Raw genomic sequence first — 25,453 nt, forward strand, 5'->3', positions numbered from 1 at the left:
TTCTCGAAACAGTGTGACCGAACGGCGAAGATCGCCGAGGTTACAGCAAGCAGGAAAGTTCGAAAGTTCCGCGGGATCGCGGAATGATTTGCTTCGCAGTCGTTCGAGCGAACGGGGGGGGGGGGGGGGGGAGACCACCTGCCTGCCCGGATAAGAATTGAAAAAGGACGGCATTTAAACGAAACGGGTTCTCCGTCGTGTCCGAGGCGTGTGAGATGGCGAACAGTGCCTGCCGGCTTCCAGGTCACGTGTTCGGTTATCAGCGCGGAGGATCGCGAGGCGGTGGCAAAAAATCGAATCTTCGTCCGATCGATTCGCACAGCTGGTTTTCCACGAGCGGCACGTACAGCGCGAGCTGACAGAATAAACAAGGCGGCCGCACGTGTGTGCGTGCATGAGCCACGCACCACGCGGTGCCAGCGATGGGATCGACGAACTCTCGAGCCGACGAGTCACTGCGCCAACAGAAACCAATCCCTCGAGAGCACACTGCTATACACGACACGCATACATGTGTACAACCTGGACGAGCGTATAGATCGGGTTCGAGAGAATATAGAGCTGGGTTAGAGGAGACTACGAACGTTGAGGAATCGTGTTTACGACTCGAAGACGGGGGAAAAGATAATCGATCGAGGATGTCCATTGATTGAGGTACGATATCATCGTTCCCATCGCCGCGGGACGGGTGTAGGTCCGCACCGGAGTTCCTGCGTGAACGCAACGAGCGTACGCGTACCGTAGGTTGCAAACGCACGTGTGTAGGTCCGCCAACTGGTCCCCTCCACCGTCGATTCGTCCCCCTCCTTTCGCGCCCCTGACAAACCAACGGACTCGATTGGTCGGACCCGCACCCCTCCCCGCGCCTCATACGGACTACTCATTCCATTCAGTCACCCGTACGAACTCCGACGCTCTGCCAGCCACGCTACGACCATGCCGCGTGTGCTCTCCTTTCCTCTCTCCTTCTTTCTCTCGCTCTCGCTTGGCCGACCAGAGAGAGAGCCGCGTTTCCCTTTCCTTCTCTGTCTGGTTCTCGCGTTTACATCCGTCCCACCCTGTCTCTCTCTCTCTCTCTCTCTCACACCAACAAAAGTGTTATTCACCAGTTTCATCCCGGTCTAGACCGTAGCGGGGTCCTCTTTGCACGCGTGGCTCGCTCGCGCGCGCGCACACACGAGGACACACCGTCGCATCAGACTGCGAAAGAGGAACATGCGTCGCGGAAACGTTCGCACAGGTTTCCAACCTGACCTACGCGTGGCACGGCCAGGGGCGACGGATCCGCCGATGCAATGTCATCCGGTCGACGAGGAGAGTTTCACGTCCCCGCGTAATCTCGATCCATGGATCCACGGCCGCGATCTGGGTCGTCGTCGTCGCGCGTTTACATGATCGTCAGGGTGGTTCAGTTGAAGTTGGATAGGCTAGGCCTGTGTGTGTCTAGTCGTGTCCACGCCGGATAGGATTAAACAGGAATACGATTTACGTACGTGCGTTTGTTCTCCGCGCGGTGTGGTTCCCCGCTTTGGTTCCCGCGAGAGGACGATGAATCAACGCGCGACCGGCAGTCCCCGGACGTGTGAATCACTTTTAGTCAGCACGGCGTCGGCGTCGGCGTTGTCGGCTGCGGCTGCGGCTGCGGCTGCGGCGTCGTCGGCACAAGTTTGATCCGCACTACAAAGAAACAAGTCGAGTGTTTCGACACACTTTGGCACAACCTCCGGACAGAGAGGAACTTTCTACGAAAGCACGCGCGTAAAAAAGCCGATGTAGCTCGTTGCGACGTAGCTCGCGAGTCCGCCACGCGGATCGAACGGAGACATTCGACTGGTCTCGATCGCGCTCGCGTTCGAACTGTCGCGTCTCCGATGATGCCTCTCCTCTGTCTCCCTCTCTCGCTCGCTCTCTTACTCTGTCTCTGTCTCCCTGTTGTCGTCGTCTCTGCCTCGCGCGCGCGTGTCCACGAAAACGACAAGAACAACGACGACGACGACGAGTGAGCAAGCGAGCGATTTCAGGAACTCTCACGGTGTAATCTATCCGCGCGGTGCGAGAAAGAGCGCGAGGAAAACCGAGACGGAGAACGACGACGACGATGACACGACTGCACACGGTTTGCCCCGGAGTCAACGGCGGCGAGATGCGCTATAAAACATAGTGTACAAGTTCGAATAGTCGACTATAGTCTCTTTCAGGTCCGAAGAAGCTCGGCTGGCTGCCTTCGTCGCGCGCAGAGATGCGCGAGACCGCTGTTTCCCCCCTTCCCTTTTCCGTTCTCGCTCTTTCACGATTTCCGTCTTTCTCCCCCCTCCTCCTCCTCCTTCTCCTCCTCCCTCGCTAGTTCGCTCACTCTGTCCCCTCCTGCTCTTTCTCTCTCTCTCTCTCTCTCTCGCTCTCTCGCTCGCGTTCCTTTTCTCCCCCTACCACGGGTTTCCAGCCGGTGTGGGTCTTGTCTTTTTCGCTCGGCTCGTCTTCTCTCGCTCTACACTCGTACCCTTTTGTCCGGGAAGAAACACGCAGGTCGAGGAGCCCGTGGCCTCCGAGGCTCTCTCGGCTCTCTATACGTGTGTACATGTACACACCGTAACCGTGGAATCGGTCTAGCGAGACGCGCGCGCGATCGTGGTATTTCAGACGTTGCTGCCCGATCTCTCGTCGTTCCTCGGTTCCCCTGGCCCTCGGAACCCTCCCCGTCCCGCTCCCCTCCAGCGTCGTCGTCCGCGCGCACATCCCCTCGGATTTAACATTGGAGTCGAACGCGTTCGCGGAAAAACAATTCGACGAACACCACGATAACAGGGGTCAGCGATCGTTCGCGCGACCAACGCACCGCGCGCACGGCACGCCGGCTACCGATCTCCGCGAGAGAGCCCGCGGGCCACGACAATGCCCCGACACGCCCCCTGCCCCCTACCTCCGAGGGCCTTCCGACAGCAGTTTCACGGTCCACCGAGGTCCGAGTGAATTTTCTATTCCGTTACCGTTCGCGTAGAGCAACGAGGCGAGCGTGGATGCACGCGAGACGATAAGAACAATGCACGCTATTCATCGAGCGCTCGCCTATCGGTTCGTGGTGGCGCGTGACCAGTCGGAATCATATGCGATAGAGAGAGAGAGAGAGAGGTGACAGGTCGAGGAGGGCACACGCGTTTCCCCGAAAACCAAAGCGAACACGATCCGCCCCCGCGATTCTCGCGGGTCACATTTTTTTTCGACTTCCGTGTGCCGGTCGTCGCCCACGTACAATTGTCTGTCGCGCGTGTGTGACGCTTGTTGTGCCACTGGTGTGCACAAGAGAGACAGATAGCGAGAGAGAGAGAGAGAGAGCGCGAAGAATGAAACAAAGAGAAGTCCAAGTCGCTGCGAGCGGAGAAAGAAACTCACAGAGATACGGTGGGCGAGACGGGCGGCGGCGTGGCGGGCTGAAGGGAGCGCGCGCTCGAAAGGGCGCGAGAAAAGGGCACGTGCACAGCGACAGAGCGCGAAGGGCGGCCCGGCGGGTGAGGTGGCTCTCGCGTGGCTGCGTAACCCGCGGCCCCGGTGTGAAAAGTGAAATGACAACACGCGGAAAGGCAGAAAGAGAGAGAGAGAGAAAGAGAAAGAGATAGAAAGAGCACGAACGGGTGTCGCGCGTCGGTGACTCTACGCGCGGCGTGTCACGGGGTGCTGGTAGAGCCTAGATACGATACTGAGGGCTCGCCACGATTCGTAGCGGCGCTTTCCTCAAGAGGGCGGGAGGCAGAACGGAGAGAACGCGACGAGAGAGAGAGAGAAAGAGGCGAGGATCGAGGAAGAACGCGAGAGGCGGCCGGGTGGTAGGAGATATGCGGGAGGGGCCGCGGAATTCTCTCTGTTATAGATTAAAATTTTTTACGGGGAAGATATTGATTGTTGCTTTTTATTAATGTAACATTAAAGTGGCGCCGCGGAGATAGAAGGGGCCGCGCGCGGCAGTAGGAAGAGGAGGTGGTTGGAGAGGAGGACGAGGTGGAGGAGGTGGAGGAAGGGGTGAGAACAGAACTCCCGCCGACGAGAGTCGCTGCCGGTAGTGGGGAACGCGTCGGTGGTGGGGAACGCGACCGAAGAAAGGGTAAAATACACGATATAATAGGGGGACGGCGGAGGGAGGGGGCGGTGGGAGAAGCGAGGCGCGGGAAGACACGATGGTGGGGGTGTGTTCCCGCGTGAGCAGAGGAGAAGAGAAAAGGCAAGAAAAGTAAGAACGACCGCGCGCACTCTGGAAAACGATGGCAGAAGGGAGGAAGTAAAAAAGAAACGGCGGGGGGAGACGGCGGTAGGTTTCGCGAGTCGAGACAAGGAGGGGGCCAGTGGGGGTGGGCAGGCCAGGAGACGAAGAGAGAGAGAAAGAGAGTGGAAAAAGGAGGCACGGGAAGGGAAGGTGGTGGCGGCTCGAAGAGCGGCGGAAATAGTGCCATAAATACGAACATTTTTCGTAGCGTCTTGCAGCCCTGTTTTGACAATCATCCCCTCCCGTGCCGTCGCCGGTACCCCTCCGTCATACAATCAGCCCCGCTTCCCCGTCGCGCTCGTCTTCACCCCTACTTCGTTTTCTTCCCCGCGGAGTCTAGCTCTCTCGCCCTCCCTCCCTCCTAGCCTCCGCACCCCCCACACGACACAGGGGTCTCGGCACACGGCGGCACCCCCCTTCACCGTGCTTTTGGATCTTAAGTACGCGGGTACACGTATACACGCGACGCAAACGGACAACCGGCGCGGCGCGCACGTATCTACGACAACGACGATGACTGCCAGAGGCCGACGAGGATGATGATGCTTCGTCTTGGAGGCCACCTCCGGCCGCCCCCTTTTCAGTTATCCGCTTCACCCGCCGCGCCTGCTCGGCCGTCTTGGCCAGCCAGGCGGCTATTCTTCTACTCGCTTTGACATTTTTCGCGAGTTAAGGCCCGCTCGAACTTCGCGGAAATCCATCTTGCACCGCCTCGAGAAGGAGCACACCGTACCACCGCCGCCTTCTCGCTCTTCCTCGGTCTCTCTCTCTGCCCCGTTCCCTAGCGCGCTCCCTCTTTCTCTCTCTCTATGCGCGCTCTATACGCTCTTTCGCTCTCGCTCCGACTCTCCCGCACCCGCTCCCACCCGGGCCAGCCAGCCGGCGGCTCTTCCTCCTACTCCTCCTCCTCCACCGCCTACTCCTCTCTTTCTCTTTCATTTTTTCTTTTTTTTTTCTTCGATTCTTCTGCCTCTCCTTTTTTCAGGGGGAGCGAACCGAGAGACGCGAACACGCCGGATCGATTCTTCGTTTCGAGAGAGGACTGCAACGGGAGGTGAAGGAGGAGGTGGCCGAGAGAGCGAGAGAGAGAGAGAGAGAAAGAGAGTAGCGGGACGGTACGGGGGGACGGTGGGATATTCCATGGGGCTTCCGCGCGCGTAATTGCCGAATCGCGGGGCGAGAGCGACGAATAAGACGGCAGAGCACAGGCAACTAATTCTCGGCCCCATAAACACCGGAACGATCAACTAATTGGCAGGCTCGTTAATCATCGATAAGGTGGATTTGATGGGTGGTGGCGGCCGATTAATCGTAGGGAAGAGAGCCGCTCCTCTCGCCGGGAGAGAGAGAAGAAAATCTCTCTCGCAGTTTCGTGTTACACAGGGAACCCGCGCGGCCGCGATCTCCCGTAGATTGCTGCTCGCGGACCATGTAACACTGCACGCCGGCCTGTAACGTTACACTCTGCGCGCGTTTGCCATCGCGCCCGCGCAGCTGCGCCAATTTCTTTCCGCTCTCCACGGAATCAGGTATTAAACGCACCCAAGCCGGACACACGATCGTACACGCGAAAAAGCAAACGGCCGCGGCGAGTGCTCTCGTAAAACGATGTAACTGCTGTACTACCCGCATCCCTCGCTCGCTCTCTCTCTTTCTCTCTCTTTAGCTCGCTCGCTAGGTCTCTCCGCCTCTCTTGGAACACCTGGCGACCGTTCTCCTTTTGCAATTGCTGCTTCTTCTTGCTTTTTAAAAAATTGGATACCGCCCGCGTTTCCTGTAATTGCCGCGGAACGCGAGACCCGCGACAATTGGCCAAGTAGAAACGGACAGCGGTGATCAGACACGCCTATTTCTGCCAGATAGCAAGAAGATCTCTAATAGAAGAACTTTTCTTTCTATTTTACCGTGAAGTATAAGTTTCTTTTGTTCTTGCAATTGATGCAGACAATTCTCACTCTGCATTCTATGCAGAATCACTTTCGAATTTTATCTAAACTACGAGGCCGTTCGAAGAATCTCTGAATTACTCTATTTTCGACTTATGAACGCGATAGAATGGAAAAATACATTTTCAATGAATTTCTGCGTGTGATAACTAGCATAAAACAATTTTTGTTTCGCACAAAAATCCGCAGTCTACTGGCCATGTAAGTGGGGGCGACACCGGTATGATGGCTGACCGAATTAAACATTCATATCGAGACTTCCGCACGAGAATGCGTTCAGATAACAAAACGAAACCCGCCTGGTTTCAAAAAGAGTAGAGAGAGAGAGAGCGAAGAAAAAAGGCAGAAAATGTGACTCGTATCTTGTTCCCGGCGTGCGTTCGACTTCCGGGCGGAAGTGGCTGCAAGAAGCTTCTCCGGGGATTATATTTCGTCGCGGCGGAGCGTTGTGGGCCACCCCTCTCCTCTGGTGCGTCAACTGGAAGCCCTACAGGGAAAGGGAGAAAGGGAAAGTGAAACTACGTGGACGCGCGGCGGGAAGCATCGGGGTCGCGATCGATTTAAGGGTCGGTCGACTGGCTGGTTTGTTATCGGCGCTCGGTTTCCGCGAGAGAGAGAGCGGGGGGTATTTTTCGCGCGCGAAATTCACGGCGTGTCGTGTGTTCCCGTTGTATCGCAGTTAGCGAGTTATCTTGGCCCGCGATAATTCTCGGGGACCGGGCCACCAGAGCCGAGAGAGAGCGAGAGAGAGAGAAACCGTGCGCTTTCGGAGCTTCCGGTCTCGCGACGGTTTCTCTTGCACAGAGTTTACGGAACGACGACAACGACAACGCGCGACAAGAGCGACGCACGGCGTATCTTATCACGTTACGGAAAGGAATTTTGATTAGAAGGCAGCTCTTTTCTTACGAGGGGCTTTGTAACGCGACTCTGGACGCGGACGGTTTGTTGGCCGAGCGAGCAGAGGGGAAATCAGGAGGGGGGCACCGACGGACGTTCGAGTGCCATCGGGAATAAAATCGTAGGAAGTAAAAAGTGTGCGGGTGGACGGAGGAGGGGCGGAAGGAGGGATTTATTAAAGCGAAAAAACGATATCAGGCGCGGCCTTCTGCTTTCTCGTTCATCACAGTCCTCGGCAGCGATATATTTTCTTCTTTCTTTTTTCGAATAACGAGCATCATCGTTATGGCTATCCCCCACCATCCCACCCCCTTCGGCCTCCCACACCACCGCCACCCGCCGCCACCCCCCTCTTCCTTTCTCCTCTCCCTGCCCCCCAGTCTCGTTCCTTCCCGCCGTTTCCTCCGCCGCCCCACTCCCTTTTGTTCGTTCGCAGCGAGTGAACCGAGTCCAGGTTTAATTCTCAAAGCGATAGCAATTTCCAGGCGCAGGAAAAAAAGAATAAAGCGCGAGCTCCGGCTTCGGAGAAGGGGCACCGAAGAGGGAGAGAAAGAGAGAGAGAACAGGAGAGAGAACCACCCTGTCATACTCGATCGATCCGACCTAAGCAATTAATCTATTTAACCTTTCTACTCCGCCGCGCCAAGAATAAAGGAAAGGCGAAGGATTAAATTATTTCGTACTTGAAATTCCAAAGGGAACCGTGGCCGGGCTGCGTTGCGAAATGGATGTTCGAACGAGAAACCAGAAACGAGAGACACTGCGGTCGACTGATTACGGGCCGGATATCTTTCCCGCTGAACAAGAGCCTGTTTCCTTGCATTTTTTTTTTTTGCGCGCTACCACTGCTCAGAACGCGAACCTCGCGGCGGCTCCCACTGGCAGAGACAGCCTTGAACCCACTATGAAATTTTAAACGATCGCCTAACAACGCTTTCGTTACACCGTTGAATGCTACTCTGGATTCGGAAATGTTTTGGCTTGTCGGGCGGTTTCAGATAAGCTTGCTCGGAACTTTCGTTCCTATCTTCTACACAGAATTACTCATTCGGCCCTTGAAACTATTATGTACCTGCTAATCCTGAGTCATAGCCCGACCCTCTTGGCAATACCTATTCGAGAATTCCTATTGGCCCTTGTCCTTCCTCCCACCACTCCTCAATTTAGAGCCCCGAACTTTTAAGCCTGTTAGCGAGACACGTTAAAACGACGTGCTGTTAACGTTGTTGCCGTATACAAAATGTCTGACCTCAAACGACATTCAACGAACTTCATTTTTCCCTGAACGAATCGGAGCGCATTCTAATCAATATAATTTATTCAGACGTGATCACTCCTAACGAATTACCAACCGGTGGTTATTCTATCATTTTTACGAGTCCACGGCTGAAGACTTTTCAATGGATTCTTCAACAGCAATTTCAATTGTCAGCCAACGAATAACATCATCTAAGAATTTCGCTTCAGAAATCAATTACATTATTTCATTTTCAATTATACTGAAAATCCCTGATCCTTCATCCGTGAGGAAATGGATGGTTTCTCGGAAATGTGGCTTCTGGACTCTCCGTGACTCGCGAGAAGTCTCCTGTGGCAGGAATTCGAAAGGAATGCGTCAGCAAGCGGTCCGATTGGATCATTCCGCTGGCACTTTCGGTTCTAGCCGAATTATTGGCTGAAGTGTGTGACGTCATCGTCTAACTATTGGTCTCGAGGGACTTCCTGCGCGACACGGATAGAGTACTTCTTTAGATTTTGCTTTTGGAAAAATCGTTCGAGCGGCGGGAAGACCGCGGACGGATTGAAAACAGCGTTTTCGGCGGTTTTCCGATAGAGTCGTCGCCAACAATAATTGACCGGGGCGCTAGTAAATTCGCAGCCGTGGTGCACGCGTCACTTAATCCCGCAACAAAGTGTCGTTTTACAACGCTCTCGATTAACCCGGCCGGCCAGTCCGGTTCGTCGATCGAACTCCCGACCGTTCCATCGAATCCGCTCGCAGCACGCTATTTCTGTGCGTCGATCGGCCGGCTGTCTTCCACCGATCAATTAATTGTTCCGCGCGCCGGTAAATGAACGCTTTTCACGTCGTGTTAACAGAGGCGCGGTTCATGTATCATTAATCGGCGCGGCGCGGTGTCAATCGTCGACGAGTAGAGGAAGCAAGCAAGTCAGAGAGAGAGAGAGAGAGAGAGAGAGAGGGGGTGTGAAAGAGTCACAGAGAGACAGAAACAGAGAGATACAGTATAGCTGGAAACGCTTCCAGGTACCACCTCGACGACACGGCATTTAAATAATTGACGTACGAACGTCGGGAGCCGTGCTCGAAACGAGTGTACCGTTTAGTTTCGTTTACAGTGATCTCCTGACGGCACTCGATGGCCCTCGCCACCGCGTCAAACCCTTCGCAGCCGTGCCCGCCCCCGCGCGCCTCGGTTTTCCTTTCAATTTCCAGTCGGTCTCGCCCCGAGCGAGAGACTTTCCCCGACATTATCCGCCATCGCGTTTTGCACGGCCACCGATCCCTTTGTTTTCCTCGATCCTCAACTTTTTCGGCGCTCGCTGATCGCGCTCGCAAGGGGCGCTGCGCGATTTCTCAACCTGTTCACGACGTTGCTTCGTTCGATTTTTTATTTTATAATTGTTGGACTCACGAATGCACCGCGAAGGGTGTCGAATTAATCGCGAAACTGATTTGTAGACCTGTTCATAATTTTCGTAAGTTATAAAGGCACTGGTATTTTTGTTGCTGAGAGGGATGAATTTTGAAAAACGATTGCCAATTCAGGCACCGCCGTTCCCGTCGGCATAGAATCGGTACGGTAAGGGATGAAACGTTTCTCGTGGCGCGGGAAGTCTGTAGGCAGGCTCATCAAACTTCCGGTAAATTGATTTCCGCGCGGGAGTATCGAACGGTGCTCGGAGAAATTTTCCCGTGGAATCATCGGGGGGGTGGTGTTCGCTTCTCTTATTTCCCGACTTCCATCGCGTCGGTGTCCGTTGCTTCGTCGACGACGGCAGGCGGGCGTCGACGCGCCGGCGAAATGATGCATCGCTCTATTTGCACAGCCGTCGCGCGCCCGTATAAATTTTAATTTCGGCGGGACGCGCACATGAGATAATGGCATCTCTCGCGCAGGAAGAGAGAGAGAGAGAGAGAGAGGCTTTCCGTATCTCTCGTTCTAGTCGGCTGCCGTCGTATACCCCGTCGAAACGTAATCCGCGGAGGATCCGACCCGACGAATGCATTAGGACCGATCGAAGGTCACGCCTCGAACGGAAACGCCTCCCGCATCGGAAATTCCTGCGAAACGGGAAATTCGCGAGATGCCAGCGCGCAGCGTCGCGAAACACCCTTGCTAATGTGCAGACTGTTCGTACGTTTAACCCTTCCACCCCCAATTTATCACGTTTTATTAGTCCTGTCGATTCTTAAGCGTTTTGTCCGCTTCTGAAACGTGGCAGTGAACAGTACCATTTTTAGAAAGCTTTGTGCGAGAATTGCCATGTAAGAATAGTGCGAAACACTATCAGTAATCTCCAACTCTTAATTTACTGCTTACATATTTTCCCAACTTGTTTAATTCGTAAGCGCTAGGGGTGGGCCAGATTCCCGAAAATATTCGGGATTCCCGAGAATATACGGGATGTAGAATAACATTTGGGATTCCCGAAAGTATCGTTATTCACAATTACTTTCTGCAATATTACTAACATAAACATTCCCGTCTAATAAGATATGTAATCTTCGAGAACACAATGGCTTTCAGATTCTTGTAATTACTGGAAGTATGGAGAAACTTCAAAATGTCGGGAATCACAGATATTTTCTTCGCGGGATCCCGTATATTTTCGGGGATCTCGCACACCCCTATTAAGTTCAATTCTTCCAGAAACAGGAATATGGAAAGTACCATTTCCAGAAATCTTGAAATAATAAATGGTGGTCTCATCGTCCATCAAATAGAAGAAACACTCCACTCAAAAATATTCCAATTTAAATAACAAACTGCAGCCCCAGATTGACTTCAAATACAGTGTTACAAAATTTCGATTTCGGTGGAGTTCGACCGAAGAGGCTACGAAAGACGCCTATCGTTTCGGAAATATTGCGTTCCGAATGTAGCAATAAATTAGCAGCGGGATTCAGCAAGGTGCATTCATGTTCAAGCTACAAAATGTCTGGGAAATATGCATCTCATTGGGAGCGGAAAGGTGAGCCCTGCGACGTATTTTCCGAGGCAACAGGCCCTGATTAATTCGGGATGGATCGATCGGGGGAAAATCCAAGAGGGAAACCATTGGGAAAATGCGAGTCGCCGGGGCTGTTCGAGTGCGTGCCTTAAAATACCAAATAAACATCGGGATACCGTGGCTCGATTCCGCGTGTTCGCTGACAAAACGTTCTGATATTCGAAAGAGAGAGAGAGATAGAAAAGGAGAGAGAGCTACACCCACGTAGCGGAGCGGACGCGCACGAACGCGAAGTCGATTGCCATTGTTGCGAGCAGTAAATACCGGGATCGCGGTCGCAACAACGTATACGGAACCAGTTCAACAATGAGGTTGTCGACTGATGAATAATAAAAAAAAATATACAAGCACGGAATGGAAGGGGTGGCTGGGGAGGAACAAAAAAGTCTCGTTACGCTCGTGAAAAGTTATCGACGTCTCTGTAAATTCGTTACCGGGAAACGCCACGGCGTTTTGAACACGAAAACACGATGTTATTGGACTTTATCCGCCGGAACGTCGGCCGTACGTCTGCTAATTTGATACGCGATTCGATCTTCTCGTTTAACGGGATCGGTTTACCCCTTCATTGGTGTTCGAAACGTAAGATTTCCAACTTGAAAAAATCGTATCGACGGCACTCCCTAAAACAATCTTAAAACACTGCGTCTGGAATGCACGTCTGGCCACTGGGGTTGATCTCCGAGAGCACAATTTCTTTCAGGAGAACGAGTACGATAAAATACCTTCTCCCCCCGTGAACAACGCAAATATTCCGCGCAGTAATTGTTCACGCATCTCCATTGCGAAGCTCGCAAAGCATGATAGAGTGCCAGTGAAAATTGCGAACCCATTTTTCGTCACAAAGGAAGGCCCATCGAATGAAACGCCATTGTGAGTTTTCAGAGCAGGGTATGTACACTGCAAGCTTCGAGTACTATCTTTCAAAAATCGATTTCCGACGGCGCGGAGTCTCATCGTTGTCCCTGAAGGTAGCCCCTAAGGTTAATTCGCGAGAGGGTGGGTTCGAGGTATCTGGAACGGCGTTCGACGGCCGGCACAGGGCGGCATCGTCGGCCATCGTCGCCGCGCAAACTGTGACGGCAATCGCAAAATCAATTTGCATTATTCGTTTAAAAGTATGCTGGCCCGTGACGTCAGTGAGACGGCGGAGAGAGAGAAAGAGCGATAGAGCGAGAGAGAGGGAGCGAGCGGGGTTGGGTAGGCGCGTAAGAGGGTGTCGAACGGAGGCAAGTGGCCCCGTCTGGTCGTCGATGCTCTCAAACAATCCCTTTTCTCCGCTCCCACCAACCCTGGCACCGCCGCTCCGGCACAGAGAGGGCCACCCCCTATCGCCGCCGTTACCCCCACCGTTTCCTCCGACGAGTCACCGAGAACACCCCCTTTCCGCGATCCACCCCACCAGCCACAGCCCCTTTATCATACTTTTGTATACGTCCCTTAGCCATCGAAGCCTATGCAACCCCCGCTGTTCTCGCGACAGTCGTCCTCCACCCCCTCTGCCGCCCTCCCCCGCGGCCTTTTCACCCCCTACCCCCTCCACGACACGCACAAATACCGGCCTATACCTGTCCCGTTTTCACTCCTCCCCCCATCGTAGACGATCTCTCTCTCTTTCTCTATCTGTCTCTCTCTCTCGTCCTCCCACACCCCTTTCATCCCTCTCTTTCTCGCCACGTCGCAGAGAGAACGCGAGACCCTTAACCCTCTGTTTACCCGGGATTACCAAGTTTCTCCATACTTGATTCTGTAATGAAAGTTATTTCGCGACAGCTCCCCGAGTCCCTCTCCCCGGAGACAAAGCTGGTCGTTCGACGCTGTTCCGCGACGCCATTCGGCGTTTCTTTGCGCCAGTAATTATCGTGTCCAATTAAAAATGCTACTTTATTCTCCACCATCCACCGACTCGTCTTCCTCTTCTTCGTTTCTGATACGCAACAGATTTATACGACGAGAAGACAGTCCGACGATTTCGGCAGTCTGTGGTAGGGGATGAACGTGACCTCTTAAACCCCGTTCACATTAGGCAACTTTCGGTCGAACGACTCAGTTGATCGACCAAAGTCGTCCGTGCAACCACAGTGTCCGCCACATTGACACGACTTCTGGAGATGAACGCACCAGATCACCAGCTGGCGATCCTCGCAGGCATGTTTCCGAGAGGGTGATGAGTAGACTGAGGATCCTCATGTATTTATGACAAGAATAGGAATGTACAATTTAAAACGGTGGACATGTTAAAAGTATTTAAGGACGTCAATGATATTTAAGAATATTTATAAGGAGAACACAATTTTTATTTGGCTCCTGTGTGCTGCAATCAATGCGAACATTTTTTATTTTCATAAAGATCCACAGTCTAGCGATAGGTAGACTGCGGATTTTATGCAAGAAGTCTCTGTAGCTGATCGATTGTCATTTAAACGGAAAATTGCAATTTTTCAAGATCTTCGGCCTTTCTACCACTTTTGTTCGTTTATAGCTCGTAAACCGATTAACCAATTTCAATGAAATTTTCAGAGCGTATATCATTTATACGAGTTGACCAAACAAATCTTTTAAATTTCCGTTATTGGTCCAGCTAAAAAACGTAGTAAAAATCAATTTTTACTATTTCCTTTTGCAATTCCGACCAAATGCATTTTTTCAAAATATTTTTTAAACGTCATTTACTAAACCAATTCTTCTAGCCTTACAGAGAAATTGAAGTCGTTTGCTCCACTCGTAAAAAAGTTATTCTGATTCGAAGTGTGTTGAATCAGTTATGCTCCTTACGGTACATCGAGTATCATAAAACCCCAATTTAAACACCCTATTGCCTTAATCTCTCTGTAGCGCGATCGACCGCCCAAGGGGCAAACCTCTAGTAGCAGAGATAAAACAGTCACATCATCCGCGTACCCGAAAGTAACATCAATCGCGGGAACACTGTATTATAAAATGAAACGGTAGATGTACGGAGATTACTACGCGTGCGAGGACCATGTGTGAACATCCCCGCTCACCCCGGACCCATAAGAACACCACTTAGCCTACAATAGTTTGCGTCAGCTGATTACAACCCCCGAGAATTGTCTCTCCGCGTGTCCCGCGTATGATCTTCGAGAAACGATTCGCAAGAGGCAGCTCGAAACAAAGTGCAAAGTCTGATTGTTCGCGGTGGAAGAAGCATCCCCGGCGCGGGGCTGGAAGTTATTATCTTGGAAAATCAGACTCGCCGCGCTTTTCTATAAATCTTGCGGCATTACGTAGCTTCTCGCGAGCCGGCGAGAGACGGGGCGGCGGGTACCAGTTAAATGGGAAAAGTTTTAGTTTTAGCGAGTCGGCTCGCCGCGGATCCGCCACCGACCAGGAAAACGAGAAAATCGCCGCCGCGCTCGACTGTCGATCTCGCTTAGGGATGATTCCTCCTGAATCAGGACAATGTTGTTCTCGTTGATTCTTCGGGAGAGATTTGGTTGATCGGTAAGACGGCTCTCTCGATTTTTCCCTCGTTAGAGCACCGCTCGATTCGAGGGACGCGCGATGCTGTCAAGCAGTGGATTGTGTTTCCCATTGGCTGGCGAATCGGTGACGTCTGACGGCTAGAGACAAAGGGGAGCGCTATTGGACATGTCATCGACTGATGAGGATAAAAATACGCACGCCCGAATGCCAATCTGCAAAATCGTTTCCGCGGCTCCGTCGTTTTCTCAGGAACTTCGTTCTCGTACGCTAGTGTGTGCGCGTGATTGGAGACGTGAAATGAAACGATCTTTGTTTCATTTGATCCGGCGAAACATTATTTTAAAGTGCGAACACGATTTTAAAGTGCGTTTTTATTGAAACAATGAAAGGAGTAAGTAACCCCCCATGGTGTCTTTTATACGATCGGGAGGGTCAACCAAAAAATGAAGCTCTTCCTCTTCAACTGATTCCTGCACGCAGGATCTCCGTGCGAGGATTTCGTGGCCACCCTGTATCGAGACTCACCTTTGCGAGGGTAGTCAGCCCGAAAGGCTGGTCTCCACGCGAGTCTTGCCGGCCGATCCGCGCGACGGAACCGAATTGATTTCCCGGCAGAGAAGCAAACCACCCGCTTGCAGGCGCCGTTGCTGAACACCGAAAAACCGCGTCTCCTGAATATTTCAACTTGGCGTTCTCGCGACTCGCAGCCGATGGAAACGTCCGTCGAACGGGTTCCGCCTTAATTAAACTCCGGGTGGAGGTGTGCAGGCCGCGCGAGAGCACGAGAGCGCGAACGAACGAACGTACGAGAGCGCGGCGGCGTGTTTCCGCGATGATCGCGCGTCCCTGTAAACGCGTGTATCGCGACTTTTATCGCGAGTCGAAATTGAAACGGGCGGCCGGCCGCGATTATACATCCCGGCCCGCTAAATTGAATCCTCGCGATCCCGGGATTTTTCGAAAACAGACGCGAAATCGACAGGTGCTCTCTCTCGCATCGCGCGCGCTGGTCGGCGCAAATGAATTCCGCCGCGGGGGGAGCCGAGGGAAAGAGCGGCGGACGATCAACGCTTGTCCATTGTCGCGATCTCGCCTGGCTGTATTTTATTTGTTTATTCGACCGGCTGCTGGAATCGCGCACTCCAACACCGCGGAACAGGACGCGACACGTGATCTATAACTTCGCGGATAAATGGCAAGACTCGATGCTGTCGATCGCTCGTTCCCAACGATCATCGCACCGGAAAGACCCGACTTCATCATCGTCGGCAATAACGATTGTTAACGCGTTCACCGGCGAGCAATCATCCCCCGAAATTCCACGAAATCGAAGTAATAATTGCGATGAAAATTGCAGAGTTAAAAGATTATTCCTTGAACTCTAAATCGCGTACGAATCCCAATGACGAGTTTTTAAGTAATCGTAAACTTGGCATTAACCTAAAACGACCGTGTCTCTCAAATATTTATTTTCTGAACAATGCGATTGGTGCTTGTTCATAAATCACCGAAGACAGAAGTACAGTATAAGTAAACGAGCTCGCATTGACTTCCCGTCGTTCCTGAAACGTCCTGGATCGAATGAAATTTCAGAATTCAATAGAATTCCATTTCCCTTCTCAATTTCGGAGTCAAAACAGCTTCGAGTACAAAAGCTTGCAAGTGGAGCTGAAGTGCATTCAAAAGAGGGACAGCGACGTCGCGACCCTCTTCCGGGAGGAAAAGGGATCGACGCCGGCGGTTTTCCAGGGTGAAAAGAGAGCGTCGATGATGATGGTTCGCGTGATACTTGTCGCGGACAATTTTTGTGTGTGTGCTCGCGATTACGAAGTGAGCGGGAGGTGCTCGGGGCAACCTGGCGATTCCAGGCGGCGATGCGTCAAAGGCGGACTGCCACTTTCGAGTATAAAGCTGGCTGTCGCGAGAGGGAATAATCGTTCTCCGCTTTATGACGCGAAGTCGTGCCACGCGGCCTGGTCTTCTCGCAGCTTGTTTCACACGCGCGTTCGCTCGCCACCCCCGCGCGCGCAGCTTCGAGGCTCGAAGAGCGAGAAGAATTCTTTTCGACCCGACAGAAGAGGCACTTCCCTGCGCCGGGAAATAAGCAGAAATCGCGAAAGAAGGGAACGCGAGAGGAGAGGAGTGTTAAGTTGGGAGAGGGGGATCGGGTAGACGAGGAGCGGGGGAAGAGAGAGAGAGAGAGGAAAAAAGGAGGAACCGTCGTAAGTTATTCCGCAGCATTGTTGCGTTCGTCGAAGCACACCGGGGCAAAGAATCTTCTACTACAGACAGTCTTGAAATTTCACCGAGGAATAAGTTCCCCGGTGGAAAGTTTCCTTCTCGGCGTCGACTCTCTCGGCCGGGTACTTTCTCAGTTCCGGGGAATCGGTTTCTATAATTTCGGCCCGCGGGATCGCGCGGCCGCCAAGCAACGCCGCTTCCGCGGGATAAATAAGAATTTCGGATCCATTGTGCATACTTCGGAATAGTTGCGCAAAATGCGAGTTCAAGAATCCCTTCTCTCTGTCTCTCCTTCTCTAGCTCCGGGGCTTTCTTTTCCTCGACAATTTCGCGCCAGCGGCAGTCCGCGGAACAGCTACCTATCCTCCGATTTCGATCATTTTTGGATACGTTGTAGGAATCGATGTTCCGAACAATTTTTTCCTCTGCTCTCGTCACCGGCGATCTCGCAAAGCTTCCGAGATATTCGCGAAACACTATGCGATCTCTCTGTAGTAGCTCAGGGAACTGGCAAGCGTGCATTTAACCGAGCACTACTGTACTGTCATTCAAAATTCAGGACACGCCGGAAGAGCTAGCAGCCTAGATCCCCCGTCCCTTTGAGTTTGTATTGGGTTGGAAATAAGTTCGTTCGTTTTTTGTGATTTATTCGACTCTAAAAAACTGAACGAATTTATTTGCCAACCCAATAGATCCTCGGCAACTTGTGATCTCTGTACAGTAGCTCAACTGACAAGTGAATGTAGTAGATTGTGACTGACTCTTGTAAATTTAACACCGAACGCTACAGTAGTTTTTCAAAATTCAGAACACATCAGTAGAACTAGCAGCCTAGATCCCTCGTCCATTGAGTTAGCAGATCCTCGGCAACTTGCGATGTCTGCACAGTAGCTCAAGTGAATTTCAGTAGACCGGGACCGACTCGTGTAAGTTTGACCCGTGCCTCGAGCCAGGTGTTTCCTCCGGAATGAGCTATGCAACCGAACGATCACTTTTGGTTTCTTGCACTCCACGGGCTTTGATTACGTCGCCGGCTGTTCTAACGAGCCCGGTGTACAAGCGACACGAGTCGATCCTCGAAGGTGGAGTCACGTCGAATTGAAAAAAGGTTTCTCCGGTGGATCGATAGCCTCTCCTGTCCCCTCGAGGCTGTCCGCTCAGCACCGGGCGCGCGGCAGGAACACTTCCTTTCGTTTTACGAGCTATCGTCGTGGAGGGGGTTGGAGAGGTCGGCCAGGATCGTTACTCTTTTTCTGAAAGACGTTCTGCTCGGCGCGCTCCCTTCTTTCGATAGTCGTGTCGGGGAACATAGCTGTGGACGTGCTCGCGAGGACACGTACCCACTCGTTGCCGACGCTACTTGCGGTTTTTTCCGGTTTTACGGCCAGTCGGACCGACCGGAGTGGTTGGTTACTCTTTCACGGGGAGGGAACACCTTTTTGCGCCTGCCGAGGGTGGCTCGTTTCCTTTTTTCCTTCCTCTCCTGACCCCCACCTGGGGCGACGGAATTGCGCGCGAATTCTGGGCTATTCTCTCTCGGACGCTAGCTCGGATTCTAGGGAAACGGACGGGGTGCACCTGCAGAACTATCTACGCACTCTCCAATCATTTCTGGATGCGTTACAAGTCGGAACATTTTGATCGGCTTCTTCCTATCCACGATTAGCAACGGTCTTGCTTAATTTATGAAATATTAAATTCCGCACATGCTTGTGTGTTCGTGACGTCGCACGCGTTAGTATTAGTGGCTACTTATCGCCCGTTTAGACTTGGGGAGCCTCGGGTGGGCTTGAAGGTCCCGTGCACAACTGCATATGCACGACTGCGAGAATGTCTCGTAGAATTATTTGACATGACCTTGGCTAATATCGTCACTTCGAAGTTAAGAAACTTATTAATAGACCGTGGATCCGTGTGCAAAATAAAAATTGTTCTCATCAATTTGCATGACAAATGAACTATGTTTCCACGCATCGTGACAGTATTTAGACTTGGTATTATTTTCGTTCGAGATACTCGGATTTTTAAATGGTTTTTATTCATCAATATAGTCTCCTCGAACTTTAACGACTTGAACCAGCGTCGCAGAGCACTGCTTTCGCATCCTCCGGGAATTCCGTTCCTTGAAGTTCCTCAAAATAGCTGTTTACTGCAGCTCTCGGTTCATCATCTGACGAAACTCGACGACCACGAAGGAACTGTTTCAATTTCGGGAAGAGACGGAAGCCTGAGAGGGCCAATTACCCAAAGCATTTTTCATTTCGCTAAAAATTATGTCCGCTTTACCGTGAACCAACTCTGTTTCATGTTGTCTATTAACTTGTTCCAGAAATTCATTTGTAAGGCTTCAAACATCTACGGCTTACAGCGTCGAATTTATTTTACTGAATCTTCCAGCAACAGCGGTAATTTCTATCGTGAACACAAATCAATTCATATGACATAGTTTAATCATTTCTTTACGTATAGATTGATTTGAGATTATTGAGACACATCTGTTTCTTTGAGTTTACATTATTTAAAAAATCGCTGGAAACTTGAATGAATACGTTCTTGTTATTTTCACTAAGGAATGCAAAATATTCCGAATTAGCACTGCGTAAATGAAGCGTTAAAAATGTTTATTTCACATAGAACAGAGTTGGGCAAAAATTTAATCAACGCTTGACGACTAAATTTCTACTTCAATCGTTAATCGCAATTAACAACTGATCTCCTCGTTTAGTCATTACAAAATTGTGGTTAACGATTAAATACTTATTAAACGTAATCAGAACTGCATGAATACTGAAAAAAAATGTAAACTGAGTTTAGGATTGTCATTTGGTCCATAATACAAATTCTGTTTACGTGCTTTTATATTTTTTTTCGATGATTCCTTTTTTTTAAATCAACGATTGACGATTATAAATCAATCGATTGAATCAATCGCCGATTTTTCGACGATTTCTTCATTTAATCAACGATTGACGATTAACTGCGTCAATCGATTGAATCAATCGCCAATTTTTCGTCGATTTCTTTTTTAATCGTATACATTAATCTATCAATCACGATTAAAATTTTAATCGATTAATGCCCAACCCTGACATAGAACTCTGCAGTCTGCTAAGAAATTGAAGAGCGAGATTGAAGAATAATGTTTCTCGATTCAACTTTCTAGACAAGGGACAAAGGGAGGGGATGATAATTTTGCAAAAATGGCCACGTGTTCGGAGATGATGTGGAATCGCGAACACGCCCAAAAGAGGGTCGGCGACCTCTCTCGCAGGTTTCCTTGTCGGCGCTCGTCGTCGCTCGTCGTCGCCTCCGACAGAAAGTACAAATTAAAGCCGAACGAAGCGGGTCGCCGGAGAAAAGATTGGAAATGCCGGTGTCGGAGGGTGGTGGGGAAATCAATTTGGTTTGCGACTGCGACGTGTGAACGTCGCTTGAATACTGTTTTGGATGCAACGTGTGAAAATCAAAGAGATTTCACCGCGCGGCGCGGCGCGGCGCGGCGCGGCGACTCGACTCGGTTCGGTTCGGCGGCGCGTCGCGTCCTCGAGCGTACAACAAAACCGAGAGAGCTCTTGTTCCTTTTTCCCGGAGATTAGCCACGTTTTCCCGGTAGACTCATCGACACCTCGTTCTACCGGCGCCCACCGGTCTTATTGACGTTTAATCGTCGCGAGAACGCGAGCCGCTGGCCGCGTATCATTTCGCGCGAAATTACACCGTGCGAAAGCGGGATCCAACGAAAGACGTGGGAAAGCTCGTGTAGACCGGAGAACACACCGCCGGCAATTTTATGGAAAATCTAGAAATCGTTGTATCAAAGGGTGTAATTATCTTGCTGTCCCAAACACCTATTCTTTCCTGACGGATCTGGAACCATCTCTGCCCGGCACAACCTATTTTCACATCCGCTTTCCAATCCCAACGCGACAGTGTGTGTTTTTTCAAAAGACTCGGAAAACGCGCCAAGCTAATCGGATAGGATGACCTCGTACCCTTCTTTCGACAGTACGAAACCCTCGCACGACCACCTACGTACTCGATAGACGCTCCTGTCGAATTCCTTTGACACAACAGCACGAGAACAGCTCGCCTAAACCAGCTAATTAACCTTTAATCGCACGCGCGACTTGCGGCCTCTCTCTCTTCATCAGCGGAGCGAAAAATCGAAAAGCAAGGAAACTTCTATAAAATCGGTGCGGACTTTTTCTTGCTCGCTTTTAATGGTTCCGTTTTATTTAAAAGAAACTTGATTAACATAGTTCCCACGTAGATATAATGATTTGACAACAAAGTCGAAATGTTCATTTGACAGTCAGTCAGAAATTCTTAATTCTTCGTTCTTTTTAAATTTCATTTGACTAGAAAGAATTTGGGCAACGTGCAGGTATAAAAATAATTGCATTACATTCTAGAAGCATTGGAAAATACTCGAGAATTTTTTCGAAATTATTGGGTTGGCAACAAAGTAATTTCGGTATTTTAAGGTGAAATACAGAGAGCCCAATCTTTTTATTCAAGCAATGAACTTTAATGAATAAGATATTTTCCATTTTGTTCGATGACCTTTTGCCAAAAAGAATAAATAAGAAAATGTATTATTGATGAAAGTTCGTCGCTTGAATAAATAAATTCAATTTTATTTCACCTTAAAATACCGAAATTACATTCTTGCCAACACAATGTTTAAGCCACAAGAAGCAAATGAAATATAAAATCCGCAGAGTCTAGTCGTTATGAGCGAACACGATCCATTATGAATTAGTCGAATAAGTAGCTCTATGTTCAAAGTGAATGCCAAAATCAAAGTTTTACGGCGAGAAGCGTGTACACGCTGAATCACGGTCGCTTTTACGAATAACAAGAAGCACGAATATCATGAAAACGGAATTTCGCGTCGAGCTAATCACGGTTTCGTTATCTCGGTTGGATCTTTGTGTTTAGAAGAAACAAAGTGATCTATCAACGAGACTCTAGTACTGTTCGAGACGTTTCGCGGCAGTGAAAAAGGCATTAGTCGCCAGACAGAAGGCGCTCGGGCACTCGCTCGCGCGCGTAACTTTCACGCGTACATAAATTGACGAGCGGCTCACGGCATTTCTCTTAATTCCATTCGTGCCCATTTTTTGTCACTTATCGACTTTTCCATAGCCAGAGAGAGACCCAGCGTTAGTTCTGCTCTTGGTCGTGGCATTAATCATACCTGGCGATTTCGCCCGCGGCGTTATCCCGCCGTGCCGCGCGGAATTTGAACTTTTTCTGCCGGGGACAGAGAGGGAGAGAAAGCCGCGACAGTTGTGGCTGTGTTTTGAAATTCGATCTACTTCTCTCGGTTTCATCATTCCGCGATTTACGGCCTTTCGTTCGCCAACGACGGAGATCTACCCGAAGACACCCCGAGTCGCTCCAAAGAAAACAACTTTGCCTTAAGGGGGTAGTCTCGTTTCCAGGATTGCAAGGGTGCGGAATCCGCCTTCTTATTTCTCCGTAATGCAAAGACGGCGGTTTTCAGTAGTCAAAAGCGCTCGGTAAAAGATCAATCTAGGCCGCGATCGCCCTCAAAAGTCCTATTTTTACGTTCACCAAGCGTAATTTGCATTGTTGAAAAGCATGAAGCTGTGAGTGTAGCTATTTTCACAAAGCTGCGACAGCTACATGCTGCCGAATAATGCAAATTACGTCCCGTGAACGTAAAAATGATAGTTCTGAAGGCGACTGCGGCCCATATTGATCTTTTATCTACCGCTTTCGACTACTGAACAACCCCATTATAGATAATTGCATTATCTACCTCATAAATATTATACGTAATAGAATTCAGCGAGATACGAAAGAGACTATTTTACTTGATAAAAATACTAGCAGTCATTTCAACTATTTTTGTTATAATTAGACCGCGAATCTTTATGCAAAATAAAAATTTTCTTCGTCACTTACAAGATGCAAGAATAGTATAAAAATTTCTTCTCGTCGTTAACAATTGTAATAACTTGAAAATAACATATGGATACCCTTAAATCGTCTTAATGTTTTTACTGTTTTTAATTACATCCACACATTTTTGTCATAAATGCATGAAATCCGCAGTCTAGTTATAATATATGCCACTCAAAATACTTTATTATTATTAAATACTTTTCAAGAAATGCATCTTTCTAGCTGATGAACCTTTTGCACTGTAGTTTATTTACAGATTTACAAACCGATTTTCACTGTATTAAAATTTTGAACATTGTAGGTGTTGTTGCTGATGTTTCTAAACAGAAAGTAGAGTAACTTCTTAGTGATCAACACATACAAATTCAAGTCCATTGATAGGAGAACAAAAATAATTAATTCACGTGCTCATTTTCAGGGAAGGAGCACGCAAGACTTGGGAACTTGGGTCCAATTCGAGCCAGAGCAACAATCGCTTCCTCTAACATTTCCCCGTGTCCAAGAAGAGGATTCAACAAAAGGATTATTAACTATGTCGGTATCTAATCAATTACTAAACACTGAATAATTTCATATCCATAGAATGAAAAAAAACGATATAGAACGGAATTATTCTAGGTCGGGAGAAATGTTTAATTTTCGAGTTAAAATAGCTTCAACTGCAATGGGTTAACAATATTTTGTTATAATACAATATGTCACTCAAAATACGTTTATTAAATACTTTCCTAGAAATGCATCTTTCTAGCTGATGAACCCTTTGCACTGTAGTTTATTTACAGATTTACAAAACGATTTTCACATTATTAAAATTGAACAAAATTGTAGGTGTTGTTGCTGATGTTTCTAAACAGAAAGTAGAGTAACTTCTTAGTGATCAACACGTACAAATACAAGTCCATTGATAGGAGAACAAAAATAATTAATTCACGTGCTCATTTTCAGGGAAGGAGCACGCAAGATTTGGGGACTTGGGTCCATTTCGACCGAGAGCATCAAGCACTTTATCTAAAATTCCATTTCCCAGTGTGCAGTTCAAACCATTAACTATTCTGGATCCAACAAGAAGATGATTGTTGAGATTATTAAACATGTAAGTATTGTATGAGGTGTTACATATCAATTTCATATCTATAAAATGAAAACGAAGAACGATATAGAAGGAAATTATTCTGAGTAGGAAGAAATGTTTAATTTTCGATTTACAATAGCTCCGACTGCAAAGGGTTAACAATTTCTGTTATAAAATATGCCACTCGAAACACATTTATTTAATACTTTCCTAGAAATGCACCTTTCTAACTGATGAACCCTTAGCACTGCAGTTTATTTATAGATAAACATCTAGATAATTTAAACGATTTTCACATTATTAAAACTGTACAACATTGTACAACATTCTGAACAGAATGGAGTAATTTCTTAGTGATCAACACGTCCAAATAGAAACGAAGGTCCATTGATAGGAGAACAATTAGAAGGGGCACGCAAGACTTGAGGACTTGGGTCCATTTCGACCCAGAGCATCAAGCACTTCATCTAAAATTCCATTTCCCAGTATCCAGTTCAAACGATTAGCTATTCTGGATCCAATAATAGGATCAGCGCGTCGATCGCCGAACAAGCACCAAAAATCGTTGCATAACCGAACCATACGTTAAAGGGTAAAAGCTGCTACAATAGTTCCTGTTATTTCATCGGGCGTCAAGGTCTGCGGTAGCGAGTGCACAACACATCTGCGGTCTAATCGCGAGCATATGCCGGCGAAATCACCTTACATAATTTGATTAAATGAGACTGCATCGTTATCAGCAATATGTTTACTCGACTGGGAAGATTTCGATAAATTTCCGAGCGAGAGCAATATTTCTCGAAGATTGCTTCGTCCCGGAACGGCGGACGGAGTACATATGACAGTATCAAGAATTCATAGGCTGGTGGCAGAAGAGTACGAAAAAAGAAATAAAATTCAGTGACACTGGTCATGGATGACCGGCAAACCGAACGAACGTGTGCGCCGATGAATATTCCATGGCGGACACGGACACCCGATCGGGAAAGATGTCGGCGCGAAACTGGCACGGTAAACTGTCCGCGGAAAACTATCCTGTCCAATTAGAGAGAGGTTTGTGGAAAGTTTCAATGAAGAGCTCGTTAAAAATGTAGCCGCATCGCCGGCCGTGCAGTTAATTCGAATTCGATGGAGCACCGTCGCCGAATTAAACCTTGGGACGAGCATCGGCTACGTTCAAACGATCCGAAGCTAAGCGACTCTCGATCGAAATCGATCGTCTCGGACATTTTCTCTGGTAAATAGAAACCATTCGAGGAAGAAGAAGAAGAAGAAAAAAGAAGAAGAAGCCAAAGGAACGTTGAGGAACAGAACGCGGAGCCAATGTTCGTCACGATCCATCAGTGTTTACCAGGAAAAAGATGCTGGTAACGATGATAACATAAATCAGCCTTGCGAGTGTGTTCG

General features: G+C 49.3%; 1 protein-coding gene across 7 annotated transcripts in view; it reads right to left on the reverse strand.

The window, feature by feature from the left end:
• The window catches only part of LOC143215710 (uncharacterized), a 137,141-nt gene that overhangs the window by 100,772 nt on the left and 10,916 nt on the right, over positions 1–25,453 (reverse strand). For 4 of the 7 annotated variants that reach the window (XM_076438075.1, XM_076438079.1, XM_076438081.1 and 1 more), the window contains exon 2: positions 1,494–1,677. The exons of 2 other annotated variants lie outside the window; for them this stretch is intronic. The gene's annotated coding sequence lies outside the window, so the exon portion shown is untranslated. Of the gene's footprint in view, positions 1–1,493; positions 1,678–3,387; positions 3,572–25,453 lie in introns of those variants that run through there. One more of the 7 variants, XM_076438076.1, reaches the window with a different exon arrangement.

The sequence above is a fragment of the Lasioglossum baleicum genome, chromosome 14 (assembly GCF_051020765.1).
Source record: "Lasioglossum baleicum chromosome 14, iyLasBale1, whole genome shotgun sequence".
Lineage (NCBI taxonomy): Eukaryota > Metazoa > Arthropoda > Insecta > Hymenoptera > Halictidae > Lasioglossum > Lasioglossum baleicum.